This window comes from Mirounga leonina, unplaced genomic scaffold, assembly GCF_011800145.1.
Source record: "Mirounga leonina isolate KUSES-001 unplaced genomic scaffold, KU_Mleo_1.0 Mir_86, whole genome shotgun sequence".
NCBI classification, from domain to species: Eukaryota; Metazoa; Chordata; class Mammalia; order Carnivora; family Phocidae; genus Mirounga; species Mirounga leonina.
In genome coordinates this window covers 164,289-190,958 of record NW_023270830.1, presented here as the reverse complement: position 1 = coordinate 190,958, position 26,670 = coordinate 164,289, and the positions used below count along the sequence as shown (strand labels likewise).

Sequence of the window (26,670 nt, the reverse complement as noted above, 5' to 3'; positions counted from 1 at the left end):
GGAAAAATGTCTATTCAGGTCCTTTGCCCATTTAAGAATCTGATTATTTATTTTTTTGCTATTGAGTTGTAAGAGTTCCTTATATATTTGGGATATTAACCCTTTATTGGATATATGGTTTGCAAACATTTTCTACTTATTGTTTCCTTTGCTGTGCAGAAACTTTAGTTTGGTGTAGTCCTACTTGTTTATTTTTGCTTTTGTTGCCCATGCTTTGGTGTCATATAAAAAAAAATCATTGACAAGAACAATATCAAGGAAATTTTCCCCTATATTTTCTTCTAAGACTTTTATGGTTTTAGGTCTTATTCTTAAGTCTTTAATCCACTTTGAGTTAATTTTTGTAAATGGTGTAAGATAAGGGCCCAGTTTCATTCTTTTAAATGTTGATATCCAGTTTTCCCAACACCATTTATTGAAGAGGCTATTTTTCCCCATTTTGTATTCTTGGTGACCTTGTTGAAAATTAGTTGACCATATATGCATGGGTTTATTTCTCTATTCTGTTCCATTGATCTATGTGTCTATTTTTATGTCTATATCATACTGTTCTGATTACTATATTAAGATAGTTTGAAATCAGGAAGTGTTATGCCTCTTTTTGCTTTGCACTTCTTGCTCAAGATTGCTTTAGCTATTTGTAGTATTTTGTAGTACCATGCAAATTTTAGTATTGTTTTTTCTATTTCTGTAAATGCATTGGAGTTTTGATAAGGGTTGAATTGTATCTGAAGATTGGGTAGTATGGACATTTTAACAATATTAATTATTCTAATCCATAAACATGGGCTGTCTTTCTATTTATTAGTGTCTTCTCTAATTTCTTTCATCAGTGTTTTATAGTTTTCAGTGTATAAGCCTCTCACCTCCTTGGTTAAATTTATTCCTAAGTATTTTATTCTTTTGGATGCTATTGTAAATGGGATTGTTTTCTACTTTCTTTTTTGGATACTTTGTTGTTAGTATATAGAAACATAACTGATTTTTGAAGAGCTGGGTATCTTAATCTGTTTGGGCTACTGAACAGAAGTACCATAGACTGGGTAACTTATTAACAGCAGACAATGATTTCTCATAGTTGTGGAGTCTGGGAAGTCCAAGATCAAGGAGCTGGTAGATTCAATGTGTGGTGAGAATCCATTCTTAGGTTCTTCATTCATGAATGCAAAATGGACAAGATTAAGACCTATGAAAAAATTAAATTCTAAAATAAGAAAGCCCCAGAAATACAATGTTTCATATGTTGCTCCCGAATGTTTTCCTTTCCCTACATAAAGCTGCACAATTGTGCTTCTGCCCACACATTAAAGCCGTTTGGTTTCATGTCAAAGGTTTGTGTTTGGAGTTAAATCTAAGTGAAGCAGCAAACCATACTAACTCTGTAAGTCAGGCAAGATAAAATCTTAAATGCAGAAGGATGTCAGGGAAATCTCTGAACTGGTTGGGCCAGTTTCTTTGGACAAAATCACCCCAAGGTCTCCAAATCTAGGTGTTCATTTGGGATCTAATTTGCCTTCCCTGGGCTTTTTAAAAGACTTGTTATTCATTTATTTTGAGAGGGGAGGAGCAGAGAGAAAGGGAGAGAGAATCTCAAGTAGACTCCACGCTGAGCATAGAGCCCAACACAGGGCTTGATCTCACGACCGTGAGATCACGACCTGGGCCAAAATGAAGAGTTGACTGCCCAACCAACTGAGCCACCCAGGCGCCCCCTTTCCCTGGACTTTTTGAGGCTTTTTGGCCTTTACCGATGGGAATTTTCCCTGGGAAAGGACAGAGGAATGGGGCTCAGACTGACTGGGTTGTGAGATCACTGTCATAAATCGGGGAATGTCCAGGAGATAAGATAATGCTTTGCATCTTCCTTGTGGTGCGATCTTGCCAGTTCAGGCCCTGATCCTACCACTTTTAGGGGTCTCATTGCTAAGGTTCAACACTTTAGAACCCAACCTTTTCTTTCCCTTCCAAGGAAGCTGTGTGCCAATGGTGCCAACTTGCACCTTCCACAGTGTCTCTAGTGGCTCTCCAGACCAGTTAGGTCTCTCTGTGATTGTGACTGAAATCCCAAAGTTACTGGCTGAAGCAGAAAAGTGGACCTTTTGGCTCTTACAATTTACAGAGCCAGAGTAGGGCTGATTTCTGGCTCAAGCGGTCTCACCAACTCAGCTCAGCTCTGCTCTTTGTCTTGTTGGCTTTATCCTTAGACAGCTCTTCATTCATGAATGCAAAATGGGCAAGCAGCTTCAAATTTGACATCCTTTCACTTTCAGACCAGGAGCCAACAGTGATTTTTATTAATACGTCTCATTGCATCTCATTGGCTTCAGTGGGGTCCCATACTCATCTCTAACTAATGTCTGTAGGTCAGGGGAATGTAACAAACTGGTTGGCTAAAGACTGAGTCACATGCTCCATTCCTTTAATTGGATTCCCACCTAGTATGTGGAAGAGGTGATGTCTGGAAATAATAAATCCAGACTTCAGGTAACAACAATAATAACTGAGCTTCTTTTTTTTTTTTTTTTTTTTTTTTAAGATTTTATTTATTTATTTATTTGAGACAGAGAGAATGAGAGAGAGAGAGAGCACATGAGAGGGGGGAGGGTCAGAGGGAGAAGCAGGCTCCCTGCCAAGCAGGGAGCCCAATGCAGGACTCGATCCAGGGACTCTAGGATCATGACAGGAGCCGAAGGCAGTCGCTTAACCAACTGAGCCACCCAGGCGCCCAATAACTGAGCTTCTATATCTCATTATTATGTCTGCAAGTTCTCTTCTGATCACCAATGATTAATTATCTTTAGATAAGAATTTTTGCTTTGCCTGGTTATCTAAAGAAAGTAGAAGCTATGCTGAGCCTCTAACAATAAGAGCCACAAATGTCCACTCTAGTTTGGTGTCCAAATATTTTTGGCCTCCGGATATCTCAGAAAGTATATAAAATATAGTGATTGAGGCAGCATCCACGGGCAGCATGGGTGTATGGTCATATAAGCATGTGGTTGGAGTGTTTGAATACTTGTATGTTTTGTGAGCGAAGGTCAGTTTTGAAGTAGAATTGGGCATTTTTGGTAGAGGATTAGCCAAACACTTTATCTTTGTGAGAGAATTTGACCCTTTGGTTAGCTCTGTAGCTCTGTTCCCCTGGAAACCTGAAAATGATAAAATGTCAATAATATTTCTAGGCAACATTGCTTAGGGTAAAAATGGCCCTTGGTTAGTAAAAATGACTACCTGAGGTAGGAGAATTTCCCTGGTCTGGCCCTGACTGTGCTCTCTAAGAGGGGCTGTTTGTCCATTCTGCATATGACCCTAACCCTGGGGAATCTCTAAGAGGTCCCCTCCCCACCATCCATTGTATTCTCCAACTACCTCTGAAGTGAGTGATGAGGGGTAAGCCCTTGTTGGCCTGGATTGAGATAACTATAAATCCTGAGAGGAAGCCAACATTTGGGGCTCTTCTGAGCACAGTGACTCTTATAATTGGGCATACCTTTTGGGGGAACCCTGAAAATTACATCTGTGAAATTGTTCCAAAGATACGGGCTCCTGTGAGGATTAATGCTTTTAAGGCTGGTTGCTCTTGAACTTGCTTGTGTTCTACTCATTGTTCTTGAGCTGTCACCTCGGGGCCAGATACAGTAGCTCCTGGATACTGTGTGGATTGCCACAAGATTCTGACAGAAGAGTAGTGCCTGATGCTGCCCTGATGGCAAACTCTCTGAGCTGACCAGTTGGCTGTGATAGTCTTGTGTGTGTGGATGTTCACTGGGGCTTAAGAAGACCCACGGGTGGTATTGCAGACACATACGTAAAATGCAGCCTGAAACGAGGCTCAGATTCCAGATATCATGATATGGCAGAGATTGGATGACTGTTTATTATGCCTGTTTCCTTTTCTTCCTGGGCACAAAGCTAGATTCCATTTCCCAGTCTCTCTTGCAGCATGTGTGGTCATTTGAGTTCTAACCAATGGAATGTGGATGGAAGTGAAGAAGCATACTTCCAGATCTGGCCCATAATAACCTTCCCTATGCCATCTCTATCTGCCCAATGAATGCCCAGGTCTCTAAGGCTCAAGAGGAAGGTGAAACCTCAAGACAGAGACCCTGAATCACCACATAGAAGGTCACCTGTCATCGGGCACATCCATTTAGACTACAAAAGGAACATACCATTATTATATTTAGCCAGGGTAATTCAGAGGCTCACCTGTGAAATCAACTAGTATTTCCCCAATTAACAGTTGCTAACTAACAACTAACAGTCCTCAGATCCAGAAATTTTAACATGATACACTAAGGGATGCAGGCTTGCCACATTTCCAGGAATAGCTTTAGGGTTTTTTTTTTTTTTAATTTAATTTTTTATTTTTTTTAAAAGATTTTATTCATTTATTTGAGACAGAATGAGAGAGAGAGAGAGCACATGAGAGGGGGGAGGGTCAGAGGGAGAAGCAGACTCCCTGCCGAGCAGGGAGCCCGATGCGGGACTCAATCCAGGGACTCCAGGATCATGACCTGAGCCGAAGGCAGTCGCTTAACCAACTGAGCCACCCAGGCGCCCAGCTTTAGGGTTTTTTAAACCCCTAAAATACAAACACAAGATGTATGTTTACATCATGAGCTGATGATTTGGAAATAAGATTCATTTACTACTCCTGAAATGGTAAGAATTTGGGACACAACTCCTAATTTTAAGTAGGGGAAAATGGCCAGGAGGAAACATTTGTATAAATGTTGCTCTGTCTACAATACCACCACCAATTTCTGCCTTGCCAGTTCAGAATGGCAGAGAAAGACTACAAATAGAGACTACAAATAGACTGTTGTACTGGAGATGAGAGAAGTTTCACTTTTTCCTCTTCTAGCCTCCAGACTAAATCAGGGGTTAAGGGGGGGTTCTAGCCCATTATGGATGGACAGCCAGTGGAACTTTAGTCCATGGAAAAAGAATTCTATGGCTAAATAAGTTAGGGAAATAGTACATAGAATATTTTCCCCATGAGAGGATCTCAATGCATATCAGCATATTAAAGGCTCTGAGAAGCTCTGTAATTAGGAAACCTGTTTTTAACATTGTAAGTTTATAATCAATAACAATACATGTTATAATTTTAATATATTTTATGAAGTTATTTAATTTCTATTTTATTAAATTGTTACAATTATAAAAAATTTATTTTAAGTAGGCTCCCTGACCAACATGGGGCTTGAATTCAGGACCCTGAGATCAAGAGTTGCGTGCTTTACCGACTGAGCCAACCAGGAGCCCCTAAATTGTTATATATTTATTTATAAATAGATAATTTGTGTGTAGTAAACTACCCCCAAATCTCTTTACTATAGTAAAAGTTTATTTCTCACTCATTACAGTTCCATGTGGGTCAGTGGGTGGTTGGGAGAGCATGGTTCTAGCACATTGTCATTTAGGGACCTGGACCCCATCCACTGTGTGGGGCTTCAGAATTTTCCACTAGATACTTTGCATCCAGCTAGCAGGGACGGAAGTATGGCGAAGGCACACATGCTCTTAACTCTTTGGAGGTGTTTCTTTTCACTTCTACTCACATTCCATTGGTAAGAACCAATCCCAAGGTCCACCTACAGGTAAGGGCACTGGGAATGTACCTAGGAGGAAGAGGAAAAACATGGATGTTGGTGAGCAATCCCAGTAGCTGTCACAAGTTGTTCTGCTGAATCCCAAATATTTATTTTCTCCCTTTTGCCCTACAGCAAACATGTATTCACATCCCAAGGAAGCTACCTAAAGTCCCACATAGTCACTATGACAGTTGAAAATCCAGGATTTTTCAGTGATGCAGAGTCGTCTCTGTCAGAGGCAAAACGGGAGACATATGGTGGTCCCTAACCCACAGCAGTTCTGAAATCCTTCTAGTCATTCAGGTCTGAAGCTCCCTGACTCATTTCACTCTTCTGGCCTTGATTCTGTTCTCTGGGAGAAACTCATTTGTTCTTTGTTGCCTGTGGCCCTGGCTCTGTCCACTGAGAGTATCCCTTGTCCATTACCTTTCCTGATCTCATCTGAAGTGAGTGGTGAGGAGTAAGCCCTCCTTGGTGGCTGTGTAGACTTTGCAAGCCATTTCCTAACCATCTGAGTCCACAGTGCAGAATCTGGCTGGATGTACAGTTGAGCCTCCATTGATTGGGGTGAGTGGGCTATTAATGACAATAGTAACAAGGTTTGACATTTCTATGGTGCTTCTGGTTTCCAAATGCTTTTATATACATTATTGCATGCAATCCTCAAAACAACCCGTGACGTGGGGATATGTAACAGTGAAAAATAAAACACTGGGAAGTCTAAAGTGAACGATTATAGGTCCATTCAGAAGGCAAGAAAACACTTTATGATTTGCTTCTGCTTTATGGGTCCCCCCCGCCTTTTTTTTCAAACCTGATCTGGGCCATTTTGTGGGCTAATGATTCAGCCTGCTCAGGTTGTTAAAAGTCTGGTATGGCCTCAGATTTGATGAGCCATCCATCTCTTCCCAGCAAACAAATAAGTTGCTTTTGGTAAAGGAGACTGACAAGATTCTTCTCATTCTGAGAAACTGTATTCAAGTCTGAAATACCTGATTCCACCCTGCTCTCTCCTCTTTACAGAATCATGGGATTTCAGCTCTGGAAAGGCCAGTAATACTGTTCTAGACCCATGACTCATTCCATCTTTCTCAGAGGCTGAGGAGTTCTTCAGAGGTGCCTTCCTGGGTCAGTTCAGAGCAGATGAAGTAAGGGGTTGGGGTTGAGAAGGGTTCATCAGTTTTGGCTCTGGGCTTCTTTTTTTTTTTTTTTTTATTTGATAGAGAGAGAAATAGCGAGAGCAGGAACACAAGCAGGGGGGATGGGAGAGGGAGAAGCAGGCTTCTTGCTGAGCAGGGAGCCTGGTGTGGGACTCGATCCCAGGACCCTGGGATCATGACCTGAGCCAAAGGCAGACACTTAACGACTGAGCCACCCAGGCGCCCGTGGCTCTGGGCTTCTTATCACCCCTCAATCAGGGCAGCCTGGCTTTGGACTATATCATTAGAATAAGGGGTTCAACCACTAGCAAAACTTGCAAACCATGGTTATTAGTTAAATAATAACCATGAATGGTTATTATTTATTAATAACCTCTCCATATGAAAAACTTGAGGTCCAGAGAGGTTAATTGACTAGCCTGAATGCACACAGATGCTTACTGGAGGAACTGGCATTAACACTGTGTTTCCTGGAGTGGTTGCCTGTTACTTCTCTTGTTGTAGCATGTGGTCTAAGATAAAGGGTGGGTGTCAGTGACTGAGATCATGGGTAACTTGGGCAGGCAGCTTCAACCTCTTGCACTTGGTCTCCCAAGTCCTCATTAGGTGAAACAAGAACAATCCTAGCTTCCTTTCCAGGGTAGGGTTGCTCTGTGAATGGCTGATGGTGCACCCTGCTAGGATCTTGGCACCTCTCAGGCAATTTCTTCAGCCCTTATTTACCAGGGCACTGCCTGAATTCCTTCTGCCATTCTATCTCCTCGTCCCGCATGCAGTTAGCTAACAGTGCCATTTAAAATCTCAAGTTGGCGAGGACAACATAATTGTCCTGTTAGATTTTGGGCTTTTAGAATGTTGTTCTTCCCCAGAATTTGAAGATAGAGTGGGTGGAGTTCAGCTTGATTCTATCTCAATCCATGGTCTAAGAGTATTAAATATGCAAGAAATGGCTGCTCTGTCCATCTCCCCGCCCCCCACCATCTCCATTCTTACCACATAATATTTGTTTCTGCACAGAACTAGAAAAGAGTGATTGCTTTAAATTCACTTTTCTTTTATCCATTGGGGAAATACCTCACTGTGTCTTGTTTAAATGTAGCTTTTCACACAGTTGCAGCTTTTGTGGGGGGAGGGGTGTGAGTAATTTCCTCCTGTGTGTCTTATTGCCCTGAAGGGAGGAAAACAGAGCCCCTGTGTTCGGAATGTCAGTGACTTCAGAAGTTCTAGCAGGTTGGTTACTTGTTCCAGCCACCAGGTTTGGTCCCCCCAAAGATTTGCATTTTGGCTGTGAGTAGGAAAGGTTCTCTGCAGACCAAGGGATGGGCCCCTGGAAATTGAGAGTGGTGTGGTGTGCGCCCTAGATCCTCCTTGCATGCCCCCGTCCATGCTCAAGTGAGAGCTAGTGCTCTGCTGCACAAGAAAGGTCCTGTGGGTCGGTGTCCATCAGGGGAAATGATCACGGCAGACTTTATTGGTGGGAGTTTGCCCATGTTTTCAGAATTAAAGCTTATTTACTTTAGAGTTAGAGTCACTTTCTTAGCTGTTTATATTCCATTTTTAATTCTTTTCCTGCCCACTGCTTTGTTCTTTCGGTTTTTGACAAGTGAACAAAAATTCTTTTTATTAACTTTTAAAAAGCTATCATAATGCTGTCCAGAGAGGAAGAAGTGATCAAATTGCCCAACAGAAAAACATTGTGCATTTGTTTTTATTTGCTCAGTACTAAATCTCTATCTCTCCCCCCCCCAACCTTATTCTCTCCTAAATGTGTAACAACAAAGTAGGAAGTAATTTTTATTTTTCCACATGTGCCTTCAGGGAAATCCCTTTTAAATCTATGGATTTTAGTCCAATGAGGGATCCTCTTCCTTTGGTCTACATTTTGCATATCGTCTGTTTCTTACAGGGCTTCCGTATTGTCTCAGGCGCCACTGGAAATGCAGCAAGGATTCCTAGCACATCCCAGTTGCCATAGCAACAGCAGTCTTTCCCATAATGAGCTGCATCATCTGAACTGATGTCACAGCATCATGCAGCAGGTCAAACAAGGCATCTCCTAGTATTGCATCCTACAGATGTGCTGTAAACATCAAAAGGAGACGGTGGGAGCAGGAGATGGTGAGTGTTGAATGTCTGGGCCTTAATTGCATGGCTGTTTTGTTGGTTAGTCGGTGTCTGCTAAGGCAGAGATGGGGGGGATGTTGTCTGCTTAAAATGGACTAGAGAAAAGGCTGTTTTACCTAAATCTGTTTTTCAGGCTGCTGGGTTAAGACAAAGGCCTGTTAAGAGTCATAGAGGAATCATAATACATAGAATTATTCTTGCTCCATCTCTGCCTGTTATTTTTGGTGTTCTCATAGAATTTTTCATAAACATAAGATAATTTCTATTGCAAAATCCCAAGTAGGCTCTCAAATGAGTTCACGGTATTTCAGCATTGTAAAGATAGAGATTTCTTTTTTTATGGGACAGAGCTAATTGGTCCCCTATTTGCTCTTGTGATTTTTGAAATATTTAGTGATTTACAGTATGAAATTTAGTATTTACCTCATTTAGGTTTCAGTTTCTTCATGGCAAGGAACAAATGCTGAATAAGCATTTGACATAACCCTGATGTGAAAGGGGATCTCTTGCATGTTTAACACAGAATTTATTAAAAGCACGAAGACCCAAACCAAATGAAATTACTTGAGCCTTTTGATTTATATGGTAGTCCTTCAACCCATGTCCTTCATAGTTAGTTGAAAGCCTGCCACGATATTTTCCCATCTCTAGCTAGTCTCTAAAATAGCCGGAGTTGTTTGCAGGTGGACTTGTAACAAGTCTGCTCTCTGCGGCAGTTGCAGTGAAGGGTAACGCTGAGGAGAGCCCCTGGAAGTGCCCGTGGTGCTGCTCTTAACTTTAGCCAGAATCCGGTAAGATGAATAAATAACAGGGTTCTCAGTGACTGTGGGGAATACAGATCTCTGGGCTTAGTCATAGCCTCAACTCAATTCTGAAACTCCAGATAAACATGTATCATGTTCATTTCAACTCTTAGCTATTTCTTAGGCATCTCCGTTGTGTGTGTGTGTGTGTGTGTGTATTTTTCCCCCTAAAAACTGTGGCCTGACAATGTCAGATAAGGAGCAGTGTGTTGCCTTTTGTTTTGGGAAATGAAATGGATTTTCCTGGTGCAGCTGATTGCTACTAAGAGAGAGAAAGGAGGAGGCACATGTCAGTTCAGTTGATCAATATGTCCACTTGGAATCAGGGAGTGGTCTTTTGGCTCAGTGCTGCTGAGTTGATAGTTTTTATTTGAGAAGTCTTATAGGAAAGAATGGCAACCCCCAAGTTCCTCTTCTTTTAGGCTGTTTATTGAGCCTAAAAGAGATGTATCCTAGAAGCAGGGAGAGCAATACCTTTAGCCAGCTTGGAGTGATTCTTTTTTTTTTTTTTTTTTTGATCATATTGGTCCCATTAGGCACTAGCTGGAATGAGAGACCTTAGATTTTAATTAGTTTGTTTATACACATCACATACATACTACTCTCTGTCCTTTAAGCTTATGTGACTGACATGCAGCTATTTGGGATGGGAGAGGTCAGCTCAGCCTGTTTTATTGCAAGCACTTAGGAGCATGAATTGTTCATTGCCTGCTTTTTTGTTGTATAATGTGAACAGAAAGCTTTGCTGGGACTGCTGGGTGTGAACGCAGCTAAGTCAGAAGCTCTAAGGTGACAGGGAGGAGTCCTAGATGGAGATGGGGGAGGGGACAGTGTTCTAGTTGCTGGATTATGAGTCTGGAGAAAATCACTCAGTGCCCATTAGAATTCTTTTAAAGTATTACTTCCAAGGAAAAGCAATGAAGAAAGACTTGTTTGGTAACATGAATTGTTAGGAGCAAAAATAACCAAAGGCAGCATTTTAATGAGTTTTCTATTTGCTTAATTTTTGTTTCTTTTGTCTAACAGTGTGTTTAGCTGCTTCATCATGGGTGATTTGTACAATTACTGGAAGTCGCAGAAGCCAGATTCCTTAAGGGCAGTGTTAGAAAAAGTGGAGTCATGCTTTGAGGGTGGGGAAGGCTCTGGTGGGTGTGGGCTGACGCAGTTATCTGGTGGACTATCCTCTCTGTTCCAAGGAAACTGTGACTCCCCCCTACCCCCCTGCAACTATTCAAAATGCGGTTACAGTTCTCCAACTTTATGCTTTTGTGCTCTTTTTGCTCCAGGAGAACAAAGCCCTAGTAATGGGAGCTGTCATCCTAATGCTCGGTTTCTTTGCAGAGGGCCACAGCCCGTGATGCTCTCTGATTAGCTGTGTGTCTTAATTACTGGCTAAGGCTAGTTCACTTGCCTTAGTTTTAATATATCCCCAAGGGGTTGGATGGGGGGGGGGTGTGTGTATGGGGGAAGGGAGAGATTGCTCTATGGCTGCATTTAGTGGTGTTTCACTGAAACTTTCTAGAATTTAGAGAATTTTGTTTCTCAGTGATGAGTGAAAGATCATCAAGACCATATTTACTATGTGGCCAAGTTTCCACCATGGAAACCTCGCAAGAAGTTAACCTCCTCCATGCTTTTGGTTATGGCTTTTTTTTTTTTTTCTGAATTACAGAGTTGCAAAGGAGTTAATTATTTGTGGGAGTGATAAAAATAGTAATCAAAATAACAGTCACAGCTATCATTTATTTAGTTCTTATTATCTATCAGGCACTGGACCTAACATCGTGTATATATCTTACTTAGCCCTTATAATGACACTATGAGATAGAGAATGATAATTTCACTTTACAAGATTAAGTGATACTCATGTTTCGCAGAAACCAAGTCTCTGCCAGGTTAACAAATTTTGCTAAGGTCATATAGTTAATAAGTGATTGGGTCAGGATTCCAAACCAATGTGATTTGACTGTGATGCCCACATGCTTACTCACACATGTCTTAGTTTTACGACATCTTAACTGTATATACCATACAGATCGGTCATCTTTACTCTATCACACTCACCCCACCCTTCTCATTCTAATTGGAAAATCAGATTTCACATTTTCTCATGTGGAATGAAATCCCATTTATGACACCAACTACAATTTTACTGCAGGGAAGAGCTTGAATTTTGATGAGGTCCTTGTCTGATCCTAGAGATTTAAGTAATGCGGAATTGATGCTCAGAACTTTTGCCACTGCCCTTGCTCGACACATCTTTCTAGCAGAATCTGCATATGGGAAATGCTACATGAATGAGTGTGAACATGATGGAATTGTACTAAAAGCAGGTTTTACCTAGGTCAGTAATGAATCAAGTTTGTTGTACCTGTCTTATCAGCTACATATATAGTACTCTGCTAACTTTAAGACATTTGCATTCCCTGGTAATACCAGGTGAGGAATAGAAGAGAAGAGTTCTCTCACAGCCAGAAGGCGTACTCCAAATCCATCTCTTGGGTCAAGAAGATCAAAAGAGAGTTGTTTTGCTGAGTATCTCAGTGGCTGAATCCAAATGCTGCCTATCTCTGACAAAGTACCAGAATGCCGGGATTGTGCAACATCCTGGAAGCCTTGTGTTTGAGGACAGCTGATACAGTCATCTCTGCATCATCTTGCCCATCCCCAGCTCTCCATGCCCAGCATCATTAGTGGGCTCTGAGGGCTGTTCTTTGTTTGACTATGGGGCTAATGCATACACTGACAGCACATTGATATTGATTCTGGTATGGTGAATACTTAGAAATATCATTCCACGGAGCTCATTAGCCTTTTCTAGGTTCGGGGAAGAAGTTAACCTTTGTCCCAGCTTGCTCCAAGGAGGCCCAAGCTTGTGTCTGCGTGAGCTAGAGAAATGAGAGGCTGATATGAAAGCAGTAGAGTTACTGGGTACAGTGACTACATGAGTTAGATTATTAATTAGGGAATAAAAAAGGCAGTGGAAGTTAGGGAAGTTGGTAGACCTGCTACGTGTGTCTGATTTCCTCCTATTTCCATTTCTAGAATCAGTGAGTTATAATTTGTTTTGATCCTATGGATTCAGTTCAATTCAACAAGTATTACTGAGTATCTACTCTGTGCCGGGCAATGTCAGGGAACATAGCAGTAAACAAGACAGATGCAAATCTCTTCCCCCATTACATTCTAGAGGGGGAGACAAAGATAAACAATAAATTTATAGTGGGGGGTGCCTGGGTGGCTCAGTCGTTTAGCGTCTGCCTTCAGCTCAGGTCATGATCCCAGGGTCCTGGGATGGAGCCCCACATCTGGCTCCTTGCTCCGCAGGAAGCCTGCTTCTCCCTCTCCCACTCCCCCTGCTTGTGTTCCCTCTCTCGCTGTGTCTCTCTCTGTCAAAAAAAAAAAAAAAAATTTATAGTGGAATAATTTATTCTCTCTGGTACTATAGTACTACTATTTCTATTTAGTTCTGTTCCACTTGCTAATAGATAAACCCATTATTTCTACACATATGTATAGCTGCATATGCGTATATGGTCTACATGTAGAGGTAAAATCACTGCGTCAAATGATAACTTTTTTTTTTTTCCCTGTTTGGGTTTGGATTAGAATAGTGCTGGGTATAGACAAAACATATATCGCAATTAGCCTTTTGTTGGTATAAGCTGTTTTGGGAAGTATAATTGTAATCAACCAAAAAATACATGTCTTTCTCAATTGACATGAACCTGACATATGGAAATATGAAATGTATATGACAGATCAGTTAAGGAGAGATTTTTTTCATTTTTATAAAAGATATTTCTCACTTTTTTAAAAAAAAGTTTTGTTTATTTAGAGAGAGAGTGCAAGCAGGGGGCGGGGCAAAGGGAGAGGAAGAGAGAGAATCTCAAGCGGGGAGCCCGATGCAAGGCTCAAGCTCACGACCCTGAGATCATGACCTGAGCTAAAATCATGAGTGGAACGCTTAACCAACTGAGCCACCCAGGCGCCCCTAAAAGATATTTCTCACTTTTAAGCACTGTCCAGAGAGCCCTCGAAATTGAATGTTTTAGGCTGTGTGCAGGTGGAGGTATGTGCACATGGACACAAGCACCAGTCACCTCCTGCCATGAGCAGCCTGTCCATGCCTCCTAGAATGCCTTACACACAGCACTTTAAATGGGGAGCATTTCTTTAAACAATTATACTATCTCATGGATTTAAAACTATGATTGTGATTTCATAAAACTTCCTGAAAATTTTCAGGTACATATCCATACATATATAAGGTGTGTCTGATTTGTGGCCATCACTTGGAGATTGACTACTATTCTTTGATGGCAATTGCAGATACTAACTCTGTAAGTGGGCCATGAGTGGGAAGGATTTTCAGGGGAATATCACTTTTCTTACAGGACTTTGGTCATTGCAATAGACTTTTAGGTATTTTGGATACGTAAGGAAAAAGATTTTTTCTCCGAAAGCATATACCTATCAGTAGGTGGATCCCCCAGCTGGTTTTAAGACTTGGTGAGGACAAAGGAGAGACTTTGTTTCCCTCGTAAGCCATCAGCAATGTTTTTGTCTGTTTTTCAGCAAGAGGTCATGCTTCAGACTCTTCCAGCCACCTTGAAGCTGGGTGCTTTGAGTCACAAAAACAAATGGGGAGAGAATGTGGAATCTTTAGAACAGGGTCTTAAGCCAGATAATTCATGGGCAGAACGTGGCTTGCAGCTTCTTTTATATACTTCCAGGTCAGGCTTCCTGGCCTTGCAACCTGTGCTTACATAGGGCCTGTGCTAAGAAGGGTCCACACTGGATTTAATGTTCTGCTGTCATCATCTTGAAATTCTTTTCTTTTTTTTTCTTCTTTTTTGGGGGGAGGGGCATCTTGAAATCCTTTTTTTAAAAAATCTTTTTAAATCTTTTTTTTAAGATTTATTATTTGAGAGAGAGAGGGGGTGAGAGAGTGCACACATGCATGCAAGTGGGAAGGGGCAGAGGGAGAGAGAGAATCTCAAGCGGACTCCCTGCTGAGTGCAGCCTGATACAGGGCTCAATCCCACAACCCTGAGATCATGACCTGAGCTGAAATCAAGAGTCGGAGGCTCAACCAACTGAGCCACCCAGACAGCCCCCCTCATCTTGAAATTCTTTTTTTTTTTTTTTTTTAAAGATTTTATTTATTTATTTGACAGAGAGAGACAGCGAGAGAGGGAACACAAGCAGGGGGAGTGGGGGAGGGAGAAGCAGGCTTCCCGCTGAGCAAGGAGCCCGATGCGGGGCTCGATCCCAGGACCCCGGGATCATGACCTGAACCGAAGGCAGTTGCTTAACGACTGAGCAACCCAGGCGCCCCCATCTTGAAATTCTTAATAATTTTTTTAAAGATTTATTTATCTATTAGAGAGAGAGAGAATCCTCAAGCAGACTCCCCTATGAGCATGACTCCTGACAAGGGGCTCGATCCCAGAATCCAAAGATCATATCCTGAGCCAAAATCAAGAGTTGGCGTTTAACCAACTGAGCCACCCAGGTGCCCCCTTAATAATTTTTGAGCAAGGGGTTCTGTGTTTACAGTTTACACTGGACCCTGCAAATTATGTAGCCAGTCCTGTGTGGCCATTTTGATATAAAAAAGTTGACATACAAATTTGAATTCCAAGCTTCTCTTTAAGAATTAGGTGATGTGGCTCACTTGGCAAGAGTTGACATAGCAGTATTCTCCAGTTCATCAGGGTCTGCCCACCAGTCCCATCCATTTACCCCCAGCTGCTACTGCCTGAGCCCTGCAGATACTTGAGTTTGAGACCTCTGCTCTGGAATAATTCAAACAGAAATTGTAGAGCTTAAAATAACTAAAGTACCATTGTCAAAACAACCCAGAGCAAAGACCCCATACATCGTAACTTAGAGGCATCCATGGTAAATTCAGTGCCATGCACAGTAATTCAGTGGCGTTTCTTTTATAGGCAGTGGGGGACATATTACATTATACCTGAAGATATTTGGTAAGTTAGGCTTGTTTGTCATTACCATTGCTTTCAAGGGAGAAATCACATCTGCAAAGCAAGCTAATTAACCATGCTGTGGTTCATTGTTTGTATTTATTCTCCCGCCCTTTGTTTACTCCTTGATTACTTTTATCACTTCTTTGTTTAACTCTCATTTGAATTATACAACATTTTTATGCTGGCTTTTTTTTTTTTTTTTAACATTATCCTTTTTTAATATTCTCTCTCCAGGAGACTGGGGGCCTATAATTTGAGGTTATACTACTGCAAGAAGAGCTCACATTTTTTTTTTAATTAAAAAGGGAATTACAGTCAATATTTATAATGAACCCTTCCCTAACAAGGCAGTTCTAGCCATGCTAATGGTTGTAAGTCTAGATCCACCATTACTTCGTAATAATGAGATGCTGGTGACAGACTCTTGAACCTTATATTATGTGAAGCCTTCTGACCCTTCATGTTATGGTGCGAAGTGGCTGTATTAATCTACAGATGTGCAGAGAATTGTTAGAGAATTAATACGAATGAAGGATGGCACTTGCTGCACAGGAAAAAGATAACTTTCTTTTTTTTTTTTTTTGGCTGGAGGAAAGTAAACTAGAACCTGACAGATACATAAGGGGCTCTTGCCTTTGCTTAGAGGACTGGGGGTGTTGGAGTCTTCTCTAAGGATCAAGCCCCAAGGACTCATGGCCTTACCACTTACCCTGTAACAATCCTAATGCCTACCGTGGCCACCATCGTACAAGCCGTAAAACCAGCTGCGTTAGATAATTTCGCTCTGCAGCTATCAACAAACGCGTCAGACATCTACCCTGTATAAGATCATGTGCTGAAGGAACAAACACTTTACAAATTAGGACAACCAAAGGCACGCACGTGTCTGTTACTTGGAGAGCTTGTTATAGATTTAACATCCTGTTGTCAGTGCTCTGCTTGCAGACAGTCCTGACTAGTTCTTCCCTTGCGTGGGAGGTACCCTGAGATGGAGCTCCAGGCATGTCCGAGGCTGCCCTCATTTTTTGTTCTTTTCATTCAATTCCTTGATTTAATTTTTTTTTCCTTTTTCTTTTTAAGACTTTATTTATTTATTTATTTGAGAGAGAGAGAGCAGGTGCGCAGTGTGTGCACGCAAGTTGGGGGAGGGGCAGAGGGAGAGGGAGAAGCAGACTCCCCGCTGAGCAGGGAGCCCGATGCGGGACTTGATCCCAGGACCCTGGGACCATGACCTGAGCCGAAGGCAGACGCTTAACCGACTGAGCCACTCAGGTACCAGTGAGATGTATACTTCTTTTTTTTTTTTTTTTTTTTAAGATTTTATTTATTTATTTGACAGAGCGAGACAGGGAGAGAGGGAACACAAGCAGGGGGAGCGGGAGAGGGAGAAGCAGGCTTCCCGCTGAGCAGGGAGCCCGATGCGGGGCTCGATCCCAGGACCCTGAGATCATGACCTGAGCCGAAGGCAGACGTTTAACTGACTGAGCCACCCAGGTGCCCTTAAATGTTTTTTCTTAAATAACTCCTTACTTTAGCCCACTCAAAATCATTGTTTTGTACCTCTCTCAGCTCTTTCAATTCTTTTTTTTTTTCTTTACTTTTTCATTTTAATTCAGCTCTTTCAATTCTTAGTGCTCATAGTTCGTTTCTATCCCACCAGTCTCTCTCTTACCACTGTCACCTTCTGGGATAGCTCTGGACCCACCATAATCCTCTCTACCAGCAGCCCCCCAGGTTCCTAGCTCCCCTGCCACAGTGTATTCCCGTAACATTAGCATAAAAATAGCCCTTCTGGGCGCCTGGGTGGCTCAGTTGGTTAGGCGACTGCCTTCGGCTCAGGTCATGATCCTGGAGTCCCGGGATCGAGTCCCGCATCGGGCTCCCTGCTCGGCAGGGGGTCTGCTTCTCCCTCTGACCCTCCCCCCCTCTCATGTGCTCTCTCTCTCAAATAAATAAATAAAATCTTAAAAAAAAAAAAATAGCCCTTCTAACACCAAGTGACACTGCAGCTCCCCTTGTGAGGTAATCTGCTTACATTTAGCTTTAGTAGTTAATTCATATATTGCACTCCATTTAACCTGTTTTTTGTTTTTTTGTGTGTGTGTGAAGTAAAAGGGAATGACTCTTTAAAATGTATGTTAGCCACCCTTGTAGGCAGTCTGTGTGGCATCAACTGGAAATAGCCGAAATAGCAGGCCCTTGTGTCGTAGAAGACTATATGCAAAAATGAAAACAGGTGTGCGGATGTAGTTTTAAAAAAATTTGTTCGTCAGTGTTATTCTTACATTGCATTTTCAATTGAAAATAAAGGAAAATAAGGAGGGAGGGGCTGGTGAGAAAGAAGGCGGACACCACAGCAAGTTCCCACAGCAATGCATCTTTCCTCGGCCTCGACCGGGAGGGGCACATAGCTTCTCGGACACTCTAGGGGAAGACCTGTCTCAGCGGAGCGGCTGCTTGAAGAGAAAGGACAGATCTGAGAATACAGGCAACAAATAAAAACAACCTCTAAAACTGGCTCAGAGAAGTAATGATTGCTTCGAGAACTAACAAAGAATTAGACTGGTGAATTGAGATATATGGTTTTCACTAACTTAGTAATAAATAATTGATAACATGGCTTGTAAACATTTGAATTTTGGCTAATTAACCTGAAAAGGAAATAGGCTAAGAGGCAGAGGACCAAGAAAAAGGTAACATAACCAGCTTAGGAAGAGACATGTTTCACCATGTTATTTGTTATTTAGAGGGTTTTTCCTTTTGTTCTTTGCTCTGGTTAATATTATTAGGCTTATTGTGAATAAGCCCACATTTTATTTTCATTTTTTTTTTTATTCTTTAAGAATATGACAAAAATCATGATCTTTGTTGCTGTTTTTCTCTGGTTCTTACATGTTAGATTTAACACTATCCTTGTGTAAACACCACATAGGATTAAAAAACCTAAACAAGTAGTAAAATGAGTCCTGTCAACCAGCTTGAGGAGAAAACAAAATGTCCCTTTTCAAAGATAGTCTAGAACTTCAGATGGTGATGGAAATGTCATATTACCAAACCTAAAGTGATTTTTTACAATAATTTGCACCAAATGAGGGTTTCCATTTTGGGTTTTGGAATCCTAAAATCCGAAAATTTACACATATGTATATAGACTGATACTCTCTGTGCAGGAGATTAGTGGTAGGGGAGGTGGACAGAGGCAATTGGTCCCATGGAAGCAATAGCCAGATCTCCTTTCTTGAATCATGCTATCTGCTGATACCCTAAACCTAATCACTAAATAAGAACAGAGCCCAGGAGGGTGGATTTTGGAGCTAGGTGTATTTACCTTTGAATTTTAGCTCTAACATAAAATTATTAGACCTATGATCTTGAGTTTTCTAGAGTGTCATTTTACCCATATATAAAATGGGGAGAATATCCATTTTATAGGATGAAATGAAGTACTTTTATGTGATGTTATTGGCACAAAGTATTTGATAAATGAAAGTTATTATTATTTCACTTCTCAGGAGTAGTGGGATAAGATTAATATTCTCCCAAGAAATATAATTTCTCAACTCCAATCCTGAAACCAAGGAAATAATTTTCAGAGCTTGCATAAATGGAAAGGAAAACCCTTTAATATACTTTAAATGCTTATACTGTGCTATGCACATATATTATTTCACTTAATTTCCTTTCCCTGCTTAATTTTTCCCCATAGCACTTATCATCCTCTGCAAACATTTTTCTCGTTATCTCCCCTTAGTATAAAGCAAGTTACACAAGAGCAGAGATTTTTGTCTGTTTTGTTCATTGATGTTTCCTTAGCTCCTAGAATAGTGCTTGGCATATGGTAGGTGCTCAATAAATATTTGTTTCAAGAATGCATGAATCTGGGGTGCCTGGGTGGCTCAGTCAGTTAAGTGGCTGCCTTTGGCTGCGGTCATGATCCCAGGGTGCTGGGATCAAGCCCCATGTTGGTCTCCTTGCTCAGTGGAGAGTCTGCTTCTCCCTCTGTCCCTCCCCCTGTTTGTGTTTTCTCTTTCTTTCAATCTCTCTCATAAATAAATAAAATAAAATAAAAAAAGAATGAATGAGTCTACATAACCCTATGAGGGAGGCAATATGATTGTATTGGATAGGTAGTAAATTAATTATCTTTTGCAGTGATGCTTTGCAAGGTTCTAAACCTCCTTGAGTGATTCTTTTTTTTTTTTAAAGATTTTATTTATTTATTTGACAGAGAGAGTCAGCGAGAGAGGGAACACAAGCAGGGGGAGTGGGAGAGGGAGAAGCAGGCTTCCCACTGAGCAGGGAGCCCGATGCGGGGCTTGATCCCAGGACCCTGGGATCATGACCTGAGCCGAAGGCAGACGCCTAATGACTGAGCCACCCAGGCGCCCCTCCTTGAGTGATTCTTACTATTCTATATCTGCATGCCAAGAAGCCCTTGTAGCTGATGGTTAGGCTATTATGCACCATCCAATTATTCTAAATTTTCCATTGAAAGCACAGATATTGCCTAGGCCATTCTTATGGGCTCCTCCACTTTACAGGTTTCTACAAGGGACCTAGGCTTTCATAGGTCATTTGAAAGATGCATTGATTCTTCTATTGGTGGTTGTTTTTTTCTATCTCTCTTTAGTGAACTCAAGTCTCCTTCAGAAAGTTATTTATTCTTCTTTAAACCATGAATTCTTAGCTATAAATCTCAGATTGATGGATTGGTGGATACTGAAAGAATCTCCGGGGAAAAGACCAGATAGGGGGAATGATAAGCTATAGCAGTCAATCCTTCTCTTTTGCTATTTAAAATGCTCTAATGAGGGTGCCTGGGTGGCTCAGTCATTGGGCGTCTGCCTTCAGCTCAGGTCATGATCCCAGGGTCCTGGGATCGAGCCCTGCATCGGGCTCCCTGCTCTGCGGGGGGCCTGCTTCTCCTTCTCCCACTCCCCCTGCTTGTGTTCCCTCTCTCACTGTGTCTCTCTCTGTCAAATGAATAAAAAATAAAAAATCTTAAAAAAAAAATAAAATGCTCTAATGAGAAGTAAAGCAAAGCACAGGCACATAGCAATACAGTTGTTTGGCCAGAACATACAGCCTCATAAATGGAATAATTAAGATAGCTGATTTCTGCCATTTATGTTGAATTAGAATCAAACTGTCTTTTAGCAGTGGATATCTATAGCTGAATTTTGTACTAAAGACATAGTCTAAATGTCATGTTTTTGAACTGAGTATTTCTCAGAGAGCAGGTGTGAGATTTTTTTTTTCTTGAAATTCAAACCATTTTGACAGCATCCTATTTTTAGAAAGCCTTTCTCTGTAAAATGGCAAAACAATATCCAAAAGTAATTAGAAAAACATCCTGGGAGAAGGCTGTGTTCTGGTTGTACCATGATAATAATAGGCAGAATAAGAAAATGTAATGCTGTTAAAATTTAAAACTCATAGTGTTTTTATTTTATGGTTATGAAGCATATTGAATATGTTTACTTTAGCAACCTCATCAAGCTACAGGATAAAAATTATGCCTCATGAAAATTTTTTTCATCTGCAATACATGCCACGGCCAGTTGAAATACAACAAGGTTATTATTGTGTTCAAATAGAATCTTATTCTGACCTATTTTTAAGAGCCCTGGACTGGAAATAAGGAACCTGAGTTTTAGTATCTGCTGACATAATCTTCCTAAATATTAGTTTCCTCTACAATAAAACAAAAGGATTAAATTTAAATGATTTTTTGTTTCCTTTTAGCTCTAATATTTTATGCCTCACTGACAGGGTTCTCCATACCTTTCAATTGTTCAGTCGTGTCATTTTTCCAAAACAGTGTTCCATAGAATATTTTAAATTTGCTTAGTGCCCTCATGTAGGTGAAAACATATTTTAATTTTATACACTATTTAAATTTCACACTTGTATATTTCATTAGCTTGTGTTTCACAGTAGTCTTGGTGGTTAATCTGTGGTCAATGCATACGTTTTCACTTACATAAGCAAATTATTGTCTTTTACAACCCACTTCTTAACAATTTCCTTATCTTGCAAATAATGTATTTTATATTTGTTCTTTCTCTTGTTTGCCATAACATGTATTTTCTGTTACTGAGATGAGTGAAATGTTTGGTTCTCCTCTACCCCTCCTACTGGATGTGGAATCTTTTTAGAAAGTCACACTGCTGTACCAGACATTCATAAAAAATACCAGTGTTTGTGCTTTTATAAGGTCAAATCATATGGCATTTCCATTTTTGTAAGTCAAAAATGGCCAAACATTGGCAGTTTCATGTGGTTCAACCCACTAACTTGTTAATTATCATAGCAGTGTAAGTCTTTACTATTTTTATAATTCAGTAACCGAAGTTAGTTCTTAAATGAGTAAGTGAAATAGTGCAAAGAATACACAGAGGTTTTGGTGAAAGACTGATCTGGGATTGAATTCTGCTTTTCTGCCACTAGAATGTTCCTTGGGCAAGTTGCTCAACCTCGCTGAGTTTCAATTTCTTCCTTTGTAAAATGGAATTGCTGACACCTGCCTCACAAGCTTGCTGAGAATGTCCATGATTCTCAGAATGATGCCTGTTACATGCTTCCCACTCAGTCATTGGTGATGATACTGTTACAGTGTAACCATCATAGTACTCCTTCAATCATAAGTATCTAAATGTTCAGCTATTAAAACAAACAAGTGGACCTAAACAGACTAAGTGAGAAATGGTTACGAGAAGGGGCAAATTTCTGGAATCTTATCCTCTAGGACAGTGTAGGCTTTTGACAAGGTTACTAAGGGACATTTTGAGGGAGAACAGGAAAGCTGTCTTTCATGTCATCCTCAGATAACTATCTCTGGAGTAATAATTCCATAATTTATCTGGCATCTGCAAATTTACTTCAACTGTTCTCCTTTTTATGTTTTGTTTTTTGAGAGGAAACTGCTTTTATGAAAACTATGGACTACTACGTTGTACATAAATAGAGCAAATAGATTTTAAATTTTACTCTGTAAAATTGAGCTAAAAAAATGTCATAGAGATTAAATGTTCACAAGTGCTCTATATGTTTAATGCCTACTACATAAATAAGTTGAATATTTTACTTAGTCTAAAATGACTCCCATGAGACCTGAGTCTAGACCTAGACTGGAAGGGACAAATCTTGAGCTCTCCTCCTTTTCTCTGGATGCTCCTGTGCTTGTTGATCCTGTAGCTATGTACTGATGACTCATGAATTCAGATTTTTAGGCTTTGGTTATTTTTTTCCTGAGATTCAGACTTCTATTTCTCCTGCCTCCTGTACGTCTTCTCCTGAATCTTCCACGAGTACTTTCACTCTGCATACCTACAATGATCTCATCCTTTTCCCCATTCCAAACTTGTTCCTCTTTCTGAACTCTCTGTCTGGAATAAAGCCTTGCCTCAATCTGTCCCTCAGGGTAGAGATGGGGCATCATCCTCAGCTTCCTGTTCCATCTCTCCGCTCCCAGACCCAAGTCCTGTAGGGTTTTTAATTCTTTGGGATTTGGTGAAAATGGGCTTAGAGGAAACCCCAAATAATTGTTTTATTTTGTGATAGGTTTAGGTCATGCTCCCTGACCACCTGGCTTCCCCCCCCCCTTTTTTTTAAGGATTTTATTTATTTTTTGACAGAGAGACAGCGAGAGAGGGAACACAAGCAGGGGGAGTGGGAGAGGGAGAAGCAGGCTTCCTGCTGAGGAGGGAGCCCGATGCGGGGCCCGATCCCAGGACCCTGAGATCATGACCCGAGCGGAAGGCAGATGCTTAACGACTGAGCCACCCAGGCGCCCTAGCTTTCCCTTTTCTAAACCAAAGACCTGATATTATTAGACATTCTGTCATGGAAGCCCCTTCCATCCCCATGATCTTTCTAACTGTGCTCTGAACTTTCTGAGCTCTGTTGAAACCTATGTCCAGGGCAACCTCAGGTATCCCTTATGGCTAGTGTACTGTGGTGAAGAGGGGAGAAAATGCACAGTGTAAGCACTGGATAGGGACTCTAACAAACAGAGGTGTTATTCTAGATGGAAAGAGTTTGCTATTTTTTTTTCACTTTGAAAGTTTATCTGATCAGAGACCTCCAAAAGTTGATATAAAGTTACTACATCCTGACTCAAGAGGATTACATACTGCTGACTTCAGCATCAGAATTTCTTTTTTGCAGGCATGATTCTCATTTGTCTTCTGAATTAATTCCAATGGACAGGAGCCAGTTTTAACTCTGTGACCTACAACACTGGCATTGTTTACAGGAATGTTCACAGGAGAACAAAGCAGCAACCTTTTTTTTTTTTTCCCCCTGTTGGTGAACTGGGCTTGGGGTCCGTTAGAACTTCTGAGTTCGGATCCCAGTTACACACTAGCTCTGTGCTGAGGGAAAGTTTCCTAGCCTTTCGGGGGTCTGCTTTTTTCATAGTACTTGCCTTGTCAAGGATTGTGTAGTTTAGACATGTGTACAGAGCACCTAGCACAGGGCCTAGGATGCAGGAAATTCTGAGGAGTGGTAAGTAGAGGCTACAGCTATTCTTAATGGAAAGGGAGGAGGACTAACTGACGAGCAGCCTCACTGCCAGGCCTTGTTACGGGAGAATTTATGTTCCTGTCCCAGACCTGTGGGATTTCAGTGGTCAAATACGTCTGCTACCAGAATCTTGTCCAACAACCCTGTTTCTCCCCTAAATTGGACAGGAACAGTCACATTACATGACCAATATTTATATATCAAATTTTATTTTCCTTATGCTTCCTTTAATTGTGGAGAATGTTCTATAGAAAAATGTATTGGGGCCCCATGAATAATAAAATTTACCATTAAAACTCTTAATCTCATTAAGGAAAATTCCACATTTTAAAGTGTGCATTTACTTCTCTCATACAGATTCAGTTCACACAGTCTGTTACACACTCATTGTTAAAATACTCTATACAGTTAACTTCACATTTTCCCCACAGATGTTGAATATGCAAGCAGACACAAGGCTTATGCATCCTCTGTCAGGGAATGAAATTGCCTAGAGGGGTTCTCTCGGTAGAGGTAAAGCTTTGTCTTGGAAATGATTATGTGATTTGGCAACGAAAGGTTAATATTCCTTACCCTGTCAGCTGTGGTATAGCCTGGAGCCTCTCCACTTGAATTGCCTCCATCACTGAGTTCCAGATAAGTCTGCGTATGTCCACGGAATGTCTGCCCTGTGTCTGTGATGAGTTGATAGTTTGCCATATCAGTGAGCAGAGTATATTGGCACCAAAGTCAGAAGAGATTTCTGAAGAGAATTCATCCCAGGAGAGGAGGAGTCAGCTACAACAAGCCTTAATCACCAGAGGGTGGAGTGATTCTGAGCCCAGTTTGATGTGGGTCATGAGGTATCCTTTCTCGGTCACTCCCTGGACAGGGCTGAGTCCTGTAAAGACTGAGGAGGAGCAAGTGGGCTGGACATAAATGCTATTTCACTAGAGAATGCACACCTCATTTGAGCATAAGACCACTGCTTCAGCAGCCTTCAGCAAAATACATAGTGCAAGAGGCAGAAAGGTGTGTTCCTCTCTTTCCATGGATGCTCTAACTGGAGGTTTCTAAATTCTTTTGATCAACATCTATATCTATTAAAAAATATCTAAGCCCTCTCATATTAATATAGCATATATTTTATGAAACATACACAAAAGTGAAAATTAAAAAGGATGAAACAAAAATTGAACAGAAAACCTAATATTTTCTTCACACTCCTAAAGGTTTGCCTTGTGTCTTCCATGGAGTGAGCCCCTATCTTGCAGACCACTGTTCCAGAGCATCAGTGGGAAAGGCCTGTTGGCGTAGCTCTTCCTGGCAAAGGCGCCCACGCTGTAATGAGTGTGCACACATGTGAGACCCGTGCTAAAACTTCATGCAGTTCTACGTATATTGAGTAAAAGCTTTACTGCATCGTTTAGTAAGTATCATGCAATCAGAAATTCTTTTAAACCAATGGTTATGGACAAGGACACATTAGGGATTGAGCCTCGGACAGCATTAAAGGGGTGTACCTGAGGATTCTTGTCCTTTCTCTTTGCAAGTGTTTCTGCAGTATTTTAGCTAATTTGCATGCCTTGAATACCCTTAATTTCACTAAGGAAAATCGACTTCTAACTTTCAACTTAACTGGTTGAAAGTAAAACTGGTTATTAAGGTAATACTGAGGCTATCCCCTTTCTGATATAATGCTAGCTGGCACATACCCCTGGACTGTATATTCCAGATACCACTTCAGCTGACTACACGTAGAAATGAAGCTTAAATTGTCATAAAATTATACTGAAGTGTATTAAAGTACATGACAGATCTTGTAACATTGGGTTACCATTTTACACTGAAGCTTATGATCTTTGATTTGCTCCAAAGTATCTTAGCTGGTGAGGGGTGGATCAAACCCTGAACTCAGGTGTAAATGACTTTCAATCCCATGTTCCCTTTGTAATATCAGTGCACTGGCTACATGTACTTCTGGTGCTGGCCTCCTGGGATTGAACCCTTTGCCCCTCGGCCACTTTTTAATAAAGTCTAAAATTTAGTTAATAGTAATATACCAATAGTAGAAAATAAGGAATCCACCTCTTCTGCTGACCTGGTCCCTCCTATAACTCTTTCTGAGGAGAGGAAAGACAATCCCTACCAGAATTATGAGCTTTTGCTTACATTCCCAAAAGGTGGCTTTGGTTGCTTTGACCCTTACGACGCTTTGCCTCAAGGAAATTGGAATATGTTTTCCAGGGCCTGGAGGACATTTGTGTGAAGGCTCCTGGCCTCTGAGGGCCATGACCCAAAGGCAAGGGCTGGTCTGGACAGCAAGGTGGAGATGAAGGGCTAGAGGATACGCCTGGGTGGGACCATGCCAACAGCAGAAGTGAGGAGTTCAGGGGCACCTGGGTGGCTCAGTTGTTAAGCGTCCGCCTTTGGCTCAGGTCATGATCCCGGGGTCCTGGGATCGAGCCCCACCTTGGGCTCCCTG

At 41.2% G+C, this 26,670-nt stretch overlaps 1 long non-coding RNA gene across 3 annotated transcripts in view; it reads left to right on the top strand.

The window, feature by feature from the left end:
- The window catches only part of LOC118002909, a 197,579-nt gene that overhangs the window by 81,552 nt on the left and 89,357 nt on the right, over positions 1-26,670 (top strand). For all 3 annotated transcript variants that reach the window (XR_004677216.1, XR_004677218.1, XR_004677217.1), the window contains one exon: positions 8,667-8,878. This is a non-coding gene — a long non-coding RNA (uncharacterized LOC118002909). The remainder of the gene's footprint in view (positions 1-8,666; positions 8,879-26,670) is intronic.